The sequence below is a fragment of the Notamacropus eugenii genome, chromosome 2 (genome assembly GCF_028372415.1).
Source record: "Notamacropus eugenii isolate mMacEug1 chromosome 2, mMacEug1.pri_v2, whole genome shotgun sequence".
NCBI lineage: Eukaryota > Metazoa > Chordata > Mammalia > Diprotodontia > Macropodidae > Notamacropus > Notamacropus eugenii.
This window is the reverse complement of record NC_092873.1, coordinates 17,947,295-17,963,926: the sequence shown is the minus strand read 5'-3', so window position 1 is coordinate 17,963,926 and position 16,632 is coordinate 17,947,295. Positions and strand designations below refer to the sequence as shown.

The window sequence follows — 16,632 nt, the reverse complement described above, 5'->3', positions numbered from 1 at the left end:
AGCAACCCCAATAGGTCCCATATATTGTGGGAATTTAATAAATCTTGGGTTAATTTCATCAAAGTTTCTCACCTTGAGGCACAAATTTGCTAATGATAATCATGGATACAGAAAGAAGTGTAAAGAAAATTAAGGTGACAGTGTCCCAGGTAAGACATGTTGATGAACACCAGTAGCTTTCCTGGAAAATCTGTAAGTGCAAATATCATTTGGACCTAGCAAATACTGATCCCAAATTTCTGCAAGTCCAAATCCAGTCCATTAAAGGAGAAGCCACAAGTAAACCTAGAAATAGAAACATATAGTATAGGCTACACAGTGGTACATATTTTAGTTTTTCATTTCAAACCAATGAAATGACTCTTCAGTCATGAAATAGAAATAGTCTTGTTCCAAGACCAAGTTAAATATTAATCCCAGAATCTCAAGCAATTCATATTTCCCATGCTGTCAGAGTTCTGAACCTCAGTCTTTCAGGTTTATCCATACCCAGAACAACAATGCTCTTAGGACCTAAATTAGGATTCTTTGTGAGTCTTTCGAATTTTCTGAGTGCAGAAAGCTGGCTAAAAACAACATCCACTCACCATTCAAGCATGACACAATGTAGTCCTTCATATTCTTGGGGTCCAGAAAAGGTCTGTGAGAAAAGGGGATGCCTTCACAGCTGCAAGGTCCTCTTGAATGTAAGACATCATTGCTTGGCCAGTAAAGAGGACAGAGGAAGGAGATATTTGTTTAAATCATGGAGTTTTGAAAGAGATGAGGGAGGGGGGGAATCACTGGTTTTAGACACAGATATTGTCTTTGTAAGAAGCTATGGTAACTATCAAAATGTCAAGCCCTGCCTACAAGCATTTGGCAAAGTGAAGCCATGCCTTTCCTATGCTGTTAGCCCACTCTAAGATTCACCCATCTTGTAATGGCATTGCACGGAAAATAGGATCTAAATCTAGAGCTTGAAGGTTCCTCTTAGACTTGCCAATCCAAATGCTTCATTTTACAGTAGAGAAAACTTGACTGTTTAGTGAGTAATGAATTGTCACAATGTCACAGAGGTGGTAAGCAGTAGCAATGGAATTCGATTCTAGGTTCTCTGACCAGGAATCTTTCTACTATCCCACACTGTGAGGCACACCTCTACTTAGTCCCTTCCTCTAGTGAGGCCACCACCATAATCCCAATCAATACTATTCAAGGACTCAACAGTCTCCACACATTGAAAACAGCAACCCTTGCTTCCCGTTATTGTCTATGGCTAGAAGGAAACTTTGAAATGTCCCCTGGAAAATTTCCCAGCTTTCCATTCCAGCTACTTGATACCTTAAAGTCAGAGGGCAACTTTATGACTCTTGCACCCCTGGAGGCAGATTTCTACCCCTTTATCCAGTGTACTCTACGGTCAGAAGAAAGCCTTGAGCCCTATGTTCACACCATCAACTAAAGAAAAAGCATCCAGAAAACAAAGTCAAACTGTAAAACCTACCAAAATGATTTAAGAAATGTCCTCCAAGAGTTTTGGTCCAAAATTCTAAGCTAAGTGAGCAAACAGATCATAAACTCTATTTCCAAATTTTAACAGTACCCATAAACTCAACAATTTCTTTGGCCACCATTTGCTTCCAATGTAAATTCTGCATAAATCTTAGACATTAGACTTTATCAAAGACATCTACTGCAAAGATTCCCCCCCCCCACTTAACTGCTTTTCTCTGTCTAGCTACGTTGATTTCATTTATGCAAAACTTTCTAATTTTTATATAATTTAAATGATCCACTTTATTTTACATATTTACATCTTTCCATTGTTCAGTTAAAAAATTTTCCCCTAAGAGGTTTCCATTGCTAAGTAACCTTAGGAAGTCAAAGATCAAATGAAATGTGCCTTATACACCAAAATATTCATAGAAACATTTTTTTGTAATAGAAGAAAACTAGAATCAAAGTAGATGCCCATTGATTTTATGGGGCGCTTGGGTGCATGTGCTTGTGTTGGGGTATAAGCTCAGTTTTCACGTGAACAGTCTCAGGTCAGGTAAAGGTGAGGGCTTCTAAACCTCAGAGCTCTCACGAGGCCCCCCAGGGAACAGCTGGGAATTGAGGAGTGAGACACGAGTTATCTCATTTTTCCACCTCTTCTCAGTGGAAACTTGCTGGGGAGAGCATCCCACCCTTGAGATTGGTCCGTGGACTGAGCATACCTGTTGTTAATTGGCTAACGGGCTGAGAGCATGCATGGTGTCCACAAGCGAACTAGCAGGGGGAGAGCTTAAATGGGGACAAGAAAGCCTGAGGGTTCCTCTCTCTTTTCCTTGCTCCTCAGGAGGAGAAGGGGGCTCCTGCAGGGGGGTCCCCAGGGGAGCACTAGCCCTGCATACTGGAGGGTGTGGTTCCTTTCTCCTCGGGAAGAACTCGCCCTGCATGCTGACATGTAGCTAAGATCCGGAATAAAGCCTACAACCTCTGTTTGACTCTGGAAGTCTCTTCTCTCGATACATTTATCCAGCTGGCCACTGAAGACCTGGAGATAGGTAAGATGACCCAGGCAGCCCACAGCAGTTAGGCAGGGACATGCTCGGACCTCAATTCTAAAATCACATTTCTCTCTAGTCTCAAAACACTATTCCAGGCAGTTACTCCCCAGCTCAAGGACACACCTTGCCCTACCAAAACTTTTATCTCCCTTCCTGCTACAGTAGCCAGCTGCACCTATAGAACTTTTTAGTCTGAACCAGCTGTGTACTGGCTGAATGGACTGTGTGCTGAATTATAATGACATTACTACTTACTACATATGCATCCTAGACTCAGACATACATACACTCCCTTGCATTTATCTTGTCTAACAAGACATTGATGAGAGTAGTCTGGTATTCCTTAGTCAGTCCTGTTAGTTGACTTAGTGACTTTCAGGCCTACAAGCACACCTTCTTGTAGCCCCTCCCCCCCTTTCCCCCCCATCCCGTCAGGCTATTTCCCAATAGACTCTGGGTAAAATACCTGCACAGTATATACCAAAAGTGCATGTTTCTTTAAGAACTAACCACTCCTTAACCACCCCTGATCCTACTCTGAATCACCTACTTAGTATATTTGGCACATTTTACTACAGAATATCCTATACAAACTTTACCGCTCTAAGGTTGCACATTCCCTAAGAACTTTTTCCTGCTGAAAAGCATAATAAATCTTTACCTTGACCTCAAGAATGCTTGCATCCAAGAATTCATTCCAGGCAACTTTCCCCTGTACTCTGGTCTTTGTGCGGGTCTCATTCCCGCCCCCTCCAACCCTCATCAGATTGCTTGATGGCTAAACACATTGTAGAATATGGAAAATACAAAAAATTTTTGCAACAGAAAATTTACTAGTTTTATCCTTGATTCTCTGTTTGTGTATGTGATTTAAGGCTATAAACCAACTGCAACTCTTTTTGGAAATAGTTTGGGGTGGAAATCCTAGATTAACAACTCCTCTGAGAGTGGATTCTTGGAATATGGTGGAGTAGGTCAGAAAACTTTCAGTTCTCCAAATTTACTCCACAAATAAGACAGAACATCACCTCAGAGGGAATGGAGAGCAGCAGAAATAAACAAAACTTGAGGTAAATCATATATCCTCTCACAACAATCTAAGAAGACCCCAGGAAAAACGTGACTATTGAAGGCAGAGGTTCAGCCTGAGTGAGGTGCAAATACCTCCAGATCAATTCTGTGGAATCTACAAACAACAAGCCTTGGGGGCATCAGGGTTAGGAGGCAGCCTCAAGTTCAGAAGCTTTCATCGAAGGGACAGTGTGGGAGTCAGAAGGCTGAGTAGAATATTGAAGGACCTTCCACTGTCGAGGGATGCCAAGCACAGCTGTGCTGACCAGAGGCATTCTGAGCTGTTGCTTTGGGGAGAAGGAGGCAGCACAAACCTAGTAAGTGGGGAGAGGAGTGGGGACCCTGCTGACTGTGGGCACTTGCAGGAGAGCAGACGACCTGGTTTCAGTTCCAGGGCAGAGAGGACAGCTGTAGTTTGCAGCCACCTGAAAGACTTCAGGGAGCAAAGATCATTTGTGGGACAGTACGGCTAGGAGCCTTACCTAACCTACATAAGCTTTGTCCGTTGGTTTCTTCTGGAAGTCACCTCCCCCTTGCTGGCAAATTCAATAAACCCTCATTGGTTCCTAAATTTTTGTTTTGAGGTTTGGGTTTGATTCTGGTTCTGCTCCAAATCTGTTCTGGCACCAACAAGTTCAACCACACAAGGAGAGAAAGGTCTTGTCTCCAAAGTCCTTGGTTCTGATAATGTTTAATATAAAATTTTGGAATAATCTCTTTGCTCTCTCTGAAGCAAACTCAGAGAATGCCTCTTCCTATGTCAACAAAAGCCAGCCAAGGCTGACTTAACATTCATTTAGAGATCTTTAACCTAAGACACTATCTTGAATAATGGGACGTTTTCCATATCTTAATATTTGTAGACATATACTATGTTATGGCATGTTAATGGTAAAGAAAACACAGACACCTTGGGTCATAATTTCTATTTGAAACTTTGTCAAATTTTATTGTATTTACAATCTATGCAATTAAGAAATTCCTTTCTAATGGTCTAGTTAATCACTGGTGGAGATCATAAATCTGAAGGACACAGAACACTTTTTTGTCTAAAACAGATTTAAGGCTGCCCAATTCTTTGTATCAGTAGCCAGAACATTTTTCTGGCTCCATAATGCATTATGTTACGGTTTTCTTTAATAGGGAATTGATTAATTAATTAATTAATTAAATCATAAAATATATGCATTTAGCCTGTTGCCTTTTCTTTAACCAAGTTTTCAGGTTAACAGTTCAAAAGGTTCGACCTAAGAAGTTATAAGATTTTATCAGCAGAAATGATTATAGAAGAGGCCTGACAATCTGTTTTGCTGCTTTACCCTAAGGATTATGAGACTTTTCCATCTCACTTGCAGCTAAAACCTTCCCAGTATAATGTCTCTCCCAGAAGAATGGGAGCCCTTGGAGAACAGGAACCTTCTCAATGTTCTGTCTGTATCCTGGGTGCTCAGCAGAGCGCTTTGCACACAGTAAGCACTTGTTAAACAGTTTTTCACTCATTCATGCATTTCAGTACCTGGCCCAGTGCCCAGCATATAACAGGCTCTTACTAAAGTTTGTTGAATGGATTTAGAAACAGTGGCATTTTGACTGAACTTATCATAAAGCCCAGATGACCAAATTTCTCTGTTAACATTAGAGCAGCAGCAACCCTGGGAGGCATACTGGTAGCAGGTTGAGGGGTGTAGTTGGTGGCCCCCAGTGATGGACAGGAGTCGCTACAGAGAGGAAGGACTTTCCAGAGCCCACAGCAGAAAGAGCTGGGCAATGTTCATGTCGGACCTTGAAATAAAGGGCAACTGGGCTTTATCCCTAGAGCAGGTCTTTTAAAAACAATCTCCAGAGGCCAGGAAGTAATTCTGGGTGACAAGGATTCCTATCTTCTGATATCTGCTTTACACTGGTTTGAGTTGTGGGGAAACCAGCTTGCTCAGCCAGGCAGAGATTTCCTGAGTGAAAACAATGGAGGTTTTCAGCACCCAACCCTGGCCATAAATTGATCTGCATGGTACTTAACCAAATAGAGAGATTTATACCCAGCATATAGCACAGTGCCTGGCGCATGGTAGGTGATTAAAGAACGTTTGTTGACTTCCTTGGCCAGAACTGTGACTCTCAGATGGGAATGAGTCATTAGATAATATTTCTCTATTTGTTTCTTGATGTCAGAATCACAGGCTTTCAGAGTTGGAAGGGACTACAGAGGCATCCAGTCCAAAGCATATCCGTTGATGAATCCCCTCTGCCATGTAACTGACAAGTAGCTGACCAGCCTCAGCTTGAGAGCCCCAGGAGGGGAAGGAACTTAACGTCTCCTATGGCAGCTGGCTCAGCTTTGGGGACAGGTCTTCTCATCCCCTGTGGGCAAAGGCCCTGTCCTAGGCCTGAGATCTGTTTCCCATTCAGTGACCAAGCCCTTTGTAACTGCTTCAAAACTGAGTAGAAAGGAAGAAAATAAGCCTTTATTAAGCACCTATTGTGTGCTTTACAAATATCATCTCACTTGATCCCTTACAGCAAGTTGGGAGGTAGAAGCTATTTTTCTTATTAATATTATGTTATAATCCCTATTTTACAGTTAAAGAAACTGAGGTAAACAGAAGTTAAGTGACTTACCCAGGAGCACACGGCCAGTAGGTGATTGAGGATTTTAACTCAGGTCTTCCTGACTCCAGGCTTAGGGCTCCATCCACTTCATCACCAGCTACCTAGGAGAAGTTTGCCATCAAGACCTCAGATATTCTGGTCACGTCTCCATTCCTGTGTTCTTGGGTGACTTCAGCCCACTTGGAGTGGAGGGATCCATTGCATATCAGAAAAAGCTGGAACAGGTTCATGCCAGGACTCTGCATCCAAGCAATCTACAGATCACCTGAAGGGCAAAAGCAATGAGGATGGAGGCAGGAGCTTGCCTGCCCCAGGTTGACCCTGGGACCCCCATTCTTCTATTCAATGAGTCAAATGTTTTCAGTGACCATTAGTCTCTCAGGTCATAAGAAGGTGCTAGAGGTTCTGGAAACTTCTACCCAACAGGCTATGTTCCAGTAGAATATAAGCTCCTTGAGGGTACGCTTTGTTTTAGTTTTGTCTTTGTATCCCCAGTGGCCAGACCAGGACTTTGCATGCAGCAGTAGCATGCACCTGAAGCATTTAGGGTTAGCTACGTGCTTATGTCTACATGCACCTCTTTAAGGGAGGGTCACTTTGCCCAGTATGTCTTTTCTATCTCCCTCCTGTGCGTCATTTGGCATTAACTGGCTTTCTCCCTTTGTATTAGGTGCAGAAAACTTCCCCAGTGGAATGGGAGGATGAGATCAATTTCTTCCAAAGATCACAAAGGTGAGTGAAGCAGGTGCTGTGGAGTGCTCAGAGCCTGGACAGATGCCAAGGTCATCACTTTATCCTGGGCCATGGCCGTCTTCCTGACTTTTGTCCTGCCACTGGGCTTTAATGACTCTGGAAGAGCCAAGCTGGCACCTTTGTGCATCTCTGTTTCACTTAAATCCAATTCACAAGTGAATCAAGATGTCCCCTCCTGACATCTTTGGTCCTCTTCAAAAATGAAGGAAAACAACAGGAATGTAGCTCGTTGATATTCTCAAAGAGGGTGAGCCCCATTTCATTCCGTCTTTAACCCCAATCCCAACAGTACCAGTGCCTGGTATAGCACATAGTAGGCTCTTTATAAATGCTTGTCGAATGGAATTGACGAGGTTGAGGGGTGATGGGGAACCCCAAAATACCGACAGTCTGGGTCGTGCTTGAATGAATTCGACTCAAGCCTTCTTAAAGCCAAAGAAAACAAAGTTTATTAAAGATTCGCCAAATTGGGTTGCCTCTTAAATACAGAAAAGAGTATAGGAGGGATGGAGGTGGGTCTGGTAGTCCAGGGTGATGGGAGGAGGGGTTTAGGAAGAGTCTTGAGGAGAAGTCCAAGGAGGGTCAAAGGCTGGAAACAGCTGGAGGCTATCACGAGACAGACTAGGGGGCAGACTAGGGGGCGCCTAGGTGGGAAGCAGGTGGGGCAACCCAGAGATCTTGATAGGGGCAGTATGCGGATGGATACAGATCTTGATGGGATTGGTCAGCAGCCTGGGAAATGGGGTTTTGATGGGATCAAGGGTGGGGGGGTGCAATAGAGACCTGAGTAGAATGATAATGGAAAGCCCATGGGCTTCCTGAGACTGACGGAACAAATGGGAAGATTAGAGTTGAGTAGGAAAGGCCAGAGTAAGTGGGAAGATTCAAGGGGAGCTCAAGGAGGCTCCCAGAGTCTGAACCCCATCAGAATTAAATTAGGGGCCAAATAAATTGATGGCAGTAAGGAAATCCTGGTCATGCAGACCATAGTGTGCCCCAAACCATGCTCAGTCCTATGGGATCCATGAATCCCAGTGATGACAGCGAGGGATAGGACAGGCAAAGATGCAAGGTGGCCTTTTCAGACCATAGCAGCTGTGAGTGCTCCACTTTCCTCAGGTAGAGTCTCTTCATAAACATACTCTCCCTGGAATGTAAAGGAGTGATCCTTTGGATCCAGGCAAGTGGGATTCTGGGGAATGGGGGTGAACCAAGTGAATTAGGAATTTAAATGGGATTAAGTCATTCCCTTAGATTAGGTAGAAACTCAGGTTGTGCTCTGAGTATACTCGATCAGTAGTGAGTAAAGTTGGAATGCTCGCTTGTAGGCTAGGTTGGAGAGGAAAGATTTTCTTAGGGATGGGAGTTGGAGATCAGGTGCCAACTCTAAGATTCTGTGATTCATTGAGTTCGGAAAAAGAATCCCACCCCCACCCATACTCCTATGTCTGGACTTCTACTGACTTCAACAGGAAAAGCCTTCCCATCCAGGCTGTCCTCAGGGTCCAGTCTCACCCTATCAGTTGCATTTGGATTCTGAAGCTGCCACACAGAATTAGTGAACCTGAGACATGGCTCAGGGTCCTGAAATTTGGCCAGGAAAGTGGATGCTTTCAGCTACTCCCTATGCCAGCCTAGATCTAGTAGTGCCAACCCACACACATTCATAGAGTGAAGTTCTATAGCATATTGTGCCAGGCCAACAGCACTGAGGAATGGGCATCTGAGGAATTTGGAGAATTTGAAATAGACTATGTCCCTAACGATCCCACTGGGATTTCTGGAGCCTTTGGTAATAATAATTATTCTATGAAGGCAGCCTGGTGTTGGGGAAGAGCCCCAGGCTTAGCATAAAGACTATCTGGGTTTGAATCCTGCCACTGACACACACTGGATGTGTGACTATGGATAAGTCATTTATCTTCTCTGTATATCACCCTAAGTGAGTACCTGCATAGACCTTGGCCTAAAGGAGCCAAGGTCTCCCAGTGCATCGTGAGTCATCTTCAGTCAACCTGATGAATATCTGGTGACTGGATTCAGATGGCTCTGGAGGAGAAGTGATGCTAGTGACCTTGTACAACCCTTCCTCACTCAAAACAAAGTCAAGTGCAAGTCATATCATCATTTCTCTGATGACATGGTCTTCTTCAGCATCGAAGGACAAACACAATACTAGTAACACCTCCCTCAGGAGCATTCTACAGGATTCCAAGGAGACTACACACACTAAGGGCTTTACAAATTTTATAGGACTACAGAGATACCAACTCTTATTGCCCTGGGAAGTCCCTGGGCTTCTGACCCAATCCCAGGACACAGGATGGGGAAGAGGAAAGTGAAAACACTTTGTGAACATAATCACCGCGCTATCAGAAGTGATGGATCTAATGCTGCTGAGAACAGGGACTTTTGCTCCTTGTATCCCCAACACTTAGCAAAGTGCCTGACACATAATGACAGGGCACAGGCTCTGGGAAGCCCCTTGAGCTCTCCTTCAATCTTCCCACTTGATCTGAGGCTATAAGCCTTTCCTATCTCTGTGTCCATATATTACCCTTAGCCTAGCTCTCCCTGCTCTGTTACCTCTGCCTCTGGCTACTTCCCAACCTTGATCCCATCAAAATCCCATTCTCTTGGTTGCTAGTCACCCCAATCCCATCAAGATCCTCCCTAGATCCCTCCTCTAGTCACTTCAGACTACTTGACCACCCCTAGATCCCTTCCATACTCCTTCTGTATGTAAGATCATGTTTCCATGAAAGCTCTCAGATTCAATCTGGCCCTCTTGCCAATACAAGCATCACAAAGGCTCAGATGCGATCTGGCCTGCTTATGTTAGCGTTACAAATGCTCAGATTCCTCAAGAGTCTAGCTAGTGCTAAGACTTATTAAAACTCTGGCCAATATGGTGGATTTTCAATAAAATTTGTTTTTCTTTGGCTGAAAGAAGGCTTGGGTAGAATTCATCCAGGCAGGACCCGCATGATGCTATTTGAGGGTTCTAGCACCCCTAACTCTCAACCATATTGTACATAGGACATCTATGCTATCAAAATGATGAATATATAAATGCAGATAAACCTGGAAAGACCAACATGAACTAACAGCCAGGAACATGAGCAAAGCCAAGAAAAAACGGTACACGATCCCTGGGACAGTGTAAACAATCAGAACAACCGCCAAACAGGCAAACCAAAAATCGGTGTTGTAACATGACGAAGTGCAAGCTTGACTCCGAACAGAGCCATGAGTAGGCACATTTCCTGGCCCCCCACTCCTCAGCGAGGGTCCAGGGGCCTGGAACATTGCATGATTTCGATTTTTTTTTCAAGGTATTGATTAATTATGCTGACTTTTTTTTCTCTTTTCTTTAAAAAAAAAAAACAAAAAAAACTTTAGACATAACTCCCTGGGAGGGGCAGAGATAAGAATTCCAGGGGAAAATTTGTGTGATATAAAAACAGAAGATATCACCAAAAATCATCTTTTAAAACGAGAAGTAGAAGATCACTTTCCATATCCCTGAGCCCAACCCCTTTTATTTTGCAGGTGAAACAATTTTAAGCCAGCTCAGTTACATGATTTGCGCCAAGTTAGAGAAGAAGGAAGTTGTGCAATCAGTATTTGAAAGCAGGCCCTGGGAGTCCAGGCCTGTTCTGGCTCTGGCTCCCTCCAGCCTGACTAGGGAGTGAAGCCTTCCTCGTGAATGAATCATCCTTTGGGAGGCTGTGCTGAGAAGCAGCTGGGGGCTGTGGAGCCCTGGACCTGTGGTGAAGAAAGACATTCCAGTTCTGCCTCAGATACTTCCTGGGCAAGACTCATCAGTCTTTTCCTCTGGAAAATGAGGAATTTCAACCTAATTACCTCCAGGATCTCTTCCACTGATGAATATATGATCCTGTGAATGTTAACCATCCCCCTTTCAACCAAATCTTTTCTATTTTCACTATTTTTAAAGGAAGTATTTTTTCAAATGCACTGTGTCTCTCCCTGCCTTCTTAAACTGAGTATATGAAAGCATAATTTAAACTTTCCTTGACTGTTCTAGAGATGAAGGGTTAATAAAGGAGCTCAGTGACACAGTCGATTGAGTGCAAGAGTCAGGAAGATTCATCTTCCTGAGTTCAAATCCGACCTCAGACACTTAATAGCTGTGTGACTCAACCTGTTTGCTTTTCAGTTTCCTCATTTGTAAAATGTAACACTTACCGCAGTCCCTGGCAATTAATATCCATGCCAGAAAATGGCAAATCACTCTAGTATCTCTGCCAGGTAAACCCCAAATGAGATCACAGAAAAGAGAAATGGCTAAAAACAACTAAACGACAACCAGGGGGGAGAGGAGCGGTTAATGCCTTCCAGTTTTGCTATCTGCTATAGTTATCTGGGTCTGGGTCTGGTTTTGGGCTCTTCTCTCTCTTCCCTAAAGGTTAAGACAACTGCAGTCTTTCCAACATCCTTAGTCTAATCCCAAATTTCCCATCTCTGCTAAATTACTTTTTCTAATAGTTTGTTGTGGGTTAAGCAACTGAGTAAATAGCAACCCAGCCTTGAGTTGTTTCTGAAGAGGATGAGTCAGAATAACACCCTAAAGGAGGGCTGGAAGGTGCAAAGGAGCCCCTCCTTTTCATTGGAATTTTACTACAGCTGATGAGGGAAACTTTGGGGTCAGTGCCTAAGGGGCTGCTGAGATTAGAAACCTTAAAATGGCTCAGCAAGAGCCCCCTTTCTGCCCTAGGGTCCCAGTTTCATTTTAGTTGTTCTTTTTTGTTTTTACATCTCTTTCATTTCCAAATATGGCCCTCTCCCTCCCCTATCCAGAGAACCATTTTTTGGGCCACAAATAAAAACATAAAGTTTAAAAAGCTGTTCAGCAAAACCAGCCCACACAACAGTAAGTGGTAGTTTCAGTAAAGTCAAAATTGGAGCCTCTGTGCCTTTGCATAGGCCATATCCCAGGCTGAGAATGCTCATCCTCCTAACCTCCCTCCACCTCTTGGACACCTAATTCCCCTCCAGGCTCTGCTCAAGGGCTCCCTCCTTCACAAGGTCTTTCCTTCTCTTTTCCTTTCCTTCAATCAGTGTTCAATTTAGTAATAGATAGATAGACAGACACAGACAGACATAGATAGATAGATAGACAGATAGACAGACAGACAGACAGACAGACAGACAGACAGATAGATAGACAGATAGATAGATAGATAGATAGATAGATAGATAGATAGATAGATAGATAGATAGATAGATAGATATAGATAGATAGATAGATGAGAGAAAAACAGAAGACAAGTGGATAGACAGAAAGACAGAAAAACAAACGAATGGACAGATAGACAGACATATAGATAAACAGATGATAGAAAAACAGAAGACAGAAAGATAGACAGGTGGACAGTTAGAAATACAGATAGAAAAACAAACAAATGGATAGACAGACAGACAGATCCTGTATTTTTCTATGAAAATGTGAAGAAATTCCTCCTGGGTTGCCTGCATACTGAAGGGACCTGTTAGAACGCTTGTCACCCAGGACAGTTTTGTTTCCAGCAGTACAAAACAAGCACCTTGCAGAGCAGGGACTGTGTCCTGTTTTTCTCTGTGTCCCCAGAGGCTAGTACAATGCAGGCACATGGGGGTGCTTAATAAATTCTAATTGCTTGGCTGCTTGATCAATGGGATGAAATTATACTAGAAAAGAGCCCTGAAAAGCACTGCAAGGACGGACTAAAGACAAGCGGACCAAGCACACTTATTCACACCTGTGCAGACCTATTTCAAGGTGCTGGCTGCATCTCCTTCTCTGTCAGTGGCTGGAGCCCAGGAGTTCAAGCTTGGAGCGACCTGGTGGCTTATGAGGAGGCTACATGCCAGTTATCCCAAGCTCTGTCCTTTAGTGATTCAATGAGGAAGGCCCATACATTTAATAGAATTAGTAGCTGCCTTCAATTAGAAGCCACTTCTGTCAGGTGCCTTTCTTGATTTCCCTAGTTTTTGGGTGTGTTCTCTTCCTCTCCAAATTATTCTGCATTTACTTATCTGCATAAATGTATCCCCCACAGAAGAGTTAGCTCCTTCAGGGCAGTGCTGGGCCTGGACTCAGGAAAACCTAAGTTCAAATCTAGCCTCAGACACTTACTAGCTGTATGACCTTGGGCAAGTCACTTAACCTCTGTTTCAATTTACTAACTGTAAAATGGGGATAATAACAGGACCTACCTCCCAGGGTTGTTGTGAAGGTCAAATAAGATAGTATTTCTAAAACACTTAGCACAGTACCTGGAAATTAATAAATTAATAATTCCCCTCCTCCAACTAACTTTAAATCTGAGTTCACTCTCCCCCAGGATCAAGGTGGCAGGTGTGAGTTCCTTTCAGAAGTCTTTGTATTGGGGATGTATCTTCTCAGTTAATCTTCATTTCTAAAAAAACTAATTGGTGTCAGTTGTCTACTGATGATATCACAGAACTATCAGCTGTTTAAATTACACTGAGGAGATAGTAACCAGCACTGGGGTTCTGGGATGGCCCTAACTCAGATTACCCATTACCAGGCCCTATTACCCTGGTACAACGTACAGTGAACATGGACCATCATGTCCTTACCTCCAATGGGCCACCATGGTCACTAAACTCAGGAACTGCTGCAGGCAAAGCTCAGGCACCTCAAAAGGATTCTGGCCACATGTCCAGGGGCTTGGACTCCTCTTTCTGTCGGTAATCACTGGCCCCAAAGCAGGAAATTCCTCTTGCTTCCCATCAGTCCTCAAACTCATGTAGCTACCCCCAGGACTCAGACTGTCCAGCTCAGAATTGTCTGCCTATCCAGAATGGGAGAGGACATCTGGACCCAAAATTCTGCAGGAACCCCCATTGTTACAGTTCAGAGTTTGGGGGCCAGGGTGAAAACTTTAAAAAATGGATGAAGCCCTGGCCTGGCCTCAACAAACTAAGTGAGAGTACATTTGGCGGATTTATCCAGAATCCCAGTTCCAGAAATGTCTCTGGAATCCTAGGAAGAATTAAACATTGTTCTTTCAGAGAGGCTCCAGAAGGCACAGAATCATGAGGCAGAATTTCATTTGGATTCTTTTTTCTCCCAGATCTCAGCTTCTTCAGCCTGGTCCTAAAATTCCTGGGATCTGCCTTGATTTGCATTTTATCCCAGCGGAGGGCCCTCTGGAAAGTCCCTCATTCAATTGGCTGCTTAGGCCCCATATGCATTTGCCACATGAGTGGCCCAGGCATCTGGTCATTTCCATAAAGTCATTCAAAACTAAACAAAGCTTACGCCATTCACACCCAAATAGCATCCCTCAGAGCTAGACAGGGCCTCCTTTCCCAGGGCTTCCCCGGAGGTAATTAGTTAGTCATGCTATTAGCCATACAAAAGCATGGAGGCCAAGCAGCCAGAGGCCTTTCTAATGTTTTTGTCCTTTTAAATGCAGGGGAAATCATCTTCATTCAACCAGCAGCTTTGAAGATAAAGTGAATTAGGAGAAAATCCCTCAGTACGAGAAGGTGATCAAATAACTGGGTTGGAGGCTCTGAGATGATATAGCTGCTGGACCAAAAACCCAAATTAGCACAATTCCCTGCAGGGCCCTGAGTCTTTGTCCTGGCCTCACTTTGTGGTCCCAAGGGTGGACAACCCCTCCCATTTCGAGAGACCTCCCCCAAGGCACCAACAGCATGATGAAGGCCAGGGCAACTTTCCTTTTCTCCATTTCAATGAGCACACTCTCTCCCAATCCTGACATCTGTGCTAGACCCTGCCTGACTCTGGTAGCCAATGTTCCATAGCAGAATGAAATAAGACACTGGAGGTGGGTCAACAACTTTTTTGTTGTTGTTAAGACTTACTTAGCCATAACAGAATGCGGTGTTCACAAAGACGCAGCCTCAAGTGGATTCTGCTGGATGAAGCTAGCTTGCTTGAGTCACTCTACTGTTCTCCAGCAGCCAAATACCACAGAATATCAGGTGTATCTCCCACCTGTTTTGTTCTCTGGTGACCCAAGAAACCATGTGCACAGCCTTAGCCATTAAGCCAGAGCCGTTTGATTTATTGCTGTGTAACAATAATAATAGCTAACCTTTACAGAGTGCCTACTGTGTGCCAAGCACTGTGCTCAGCACTTTATAATTAGTATCCCACAACAGCCCTGCTTTTATTATCCCTATTTTACAGATGCGAAAATAGGCAGGCAGAAGCTAAGGGACACCCAGCTGGATTTAAACTCAAGTCTTTCTAACTTCAAAACTGGTACTCAATGCACTGCACCACTTAGCTGCCCTTTCACAAGGATGGTTTCAATACTTTTTAAGGAAAAACTATCCCATCCTGTTGGGGGTGTAAGCTCAGTTCTCACGCGGACAGTCTCGGGCAGGTAAAGGTGAGGACTTCTAAACCTCAGAGTTCTCATGAGGCCCCCCCAGGGAACAGCTGGGAATTGAGGCGTGAAACTCGGGCTATCTCGTGCATTTCCACCTCTTCTCCATGGGAAACTTGCTGGGGAGAGCATCCCACCCTTGAGATTGGCCCATGGTCTGAGCACACCTGTTGTTGACTAGCTAAGGGCTGAGAGCAGGCACGGTATTCATGTGCAAACTATGCGGGCGGGAGAGCTTAAGTAGGGACAGGAAAGCCTGAAGGCGCTCTTCGTGCTGAGGGGCCCTTAGAGGGCAGAGGGTCCCTCCCCTCTCCTGCTCCCATCCTCTTGCTGTATGATCTTTGCCCCTTGGGAGGAGGAGGATTCCTGTCTCCTGAGGAAGAATTCACCCTGCACATGTAACTAAGATCCTGAATAAAGCCTAACCCTTGTTCGACTCTGGAAAGTCTCTTCTCTCAACACGTTTATCCTGTTGATCCCCGAAGACCTGGATGACAGGTAAGAAAAGGCTCGGGTAGCCCTTCGGCCTCAAGGGTGAACACCATTCTGCATGGTGAAAGGAAGAGCTCAGGTTCTTGCTATCACTATAAATGGCAGCAACCAGGACACTGGCCATTGACATGAGGGAGGAAGGAGGCACCCTGGAATGAGGGCTCAAAGCAATAACATTGGAAGGGCCACCTTAGAGTGACTCTTAGAGACAGCCCTGAGAGTTATCCACCAAGAACGCTGGTGGAGTAGGGGTGGGAACCAACCTACTAGTCAAAAGTACAGTTAGAAACCTAGCTTCAGCATCTTGCTCAATATCAAGCTCAATAACGTGGCACAGCATCTTGCTAGAGTATCAAACTTAATAATGTTGCACAGCATCTTGCTACAGTATCAAACTTAATAATGTTGCACAGCATCTTGCTACAGTATCAAGATTAATACTGTTGCACCACATCTTGCTATAGTATCAAGTTAATAATGCTGCATAGCATCTTGCCACAGTATCAAGTTCAATAATGTCACATAGCATCTTGCTACAGTATCAAACTCAAAAAATGTTACATAGCATTTTGCTACAGTATCAAGCTCAGTAACATTAAATAGCCTCTTGCTACAGTATCAAGCTCAATAACATTGCACAGTATCCCACATGAGTTCTATAATCATTTAAGAGTTCAACATAACCATCCACACTGAAAAAACCAAGTGGATGAAGAGTGCCACACTTTGAAGCATTCAGACTCTGATAGACAGGTAGAGCTGGTTCCACCGTCCACATA

General features: G+C 44.0%; 1 long non-coding RNA gene across 2 annotated transcripts in view; it reads right to left on the bottom strand.

The window, feature by feature from the left end:
• LOC140524540 (uncharacterized) overlaps positions 1–16,316 on the bottom strand; it is a 73,437-nt gene extending 57,121 nt beyond the window's left edge. The window contains exons 1-2 of one of the 2 annotated variants that reach the window (XR_011973754.1): positions 6,222–16,316; positions 588–700 (exon numbers count right to left, since the gene is read on the bottom strand). This is a non-coding gene — a long non-coding RNA (uncharacterized lncRNA). Of the gene's footprint in view, positions 1–587 lie in introns of both variants that reach the window. The other variant, XR_011973753.1, reaches the window with a different exon arrangement.
• Between the last annotated feature and the right edge of the window lie 316 nt (positions 16,317–16,632).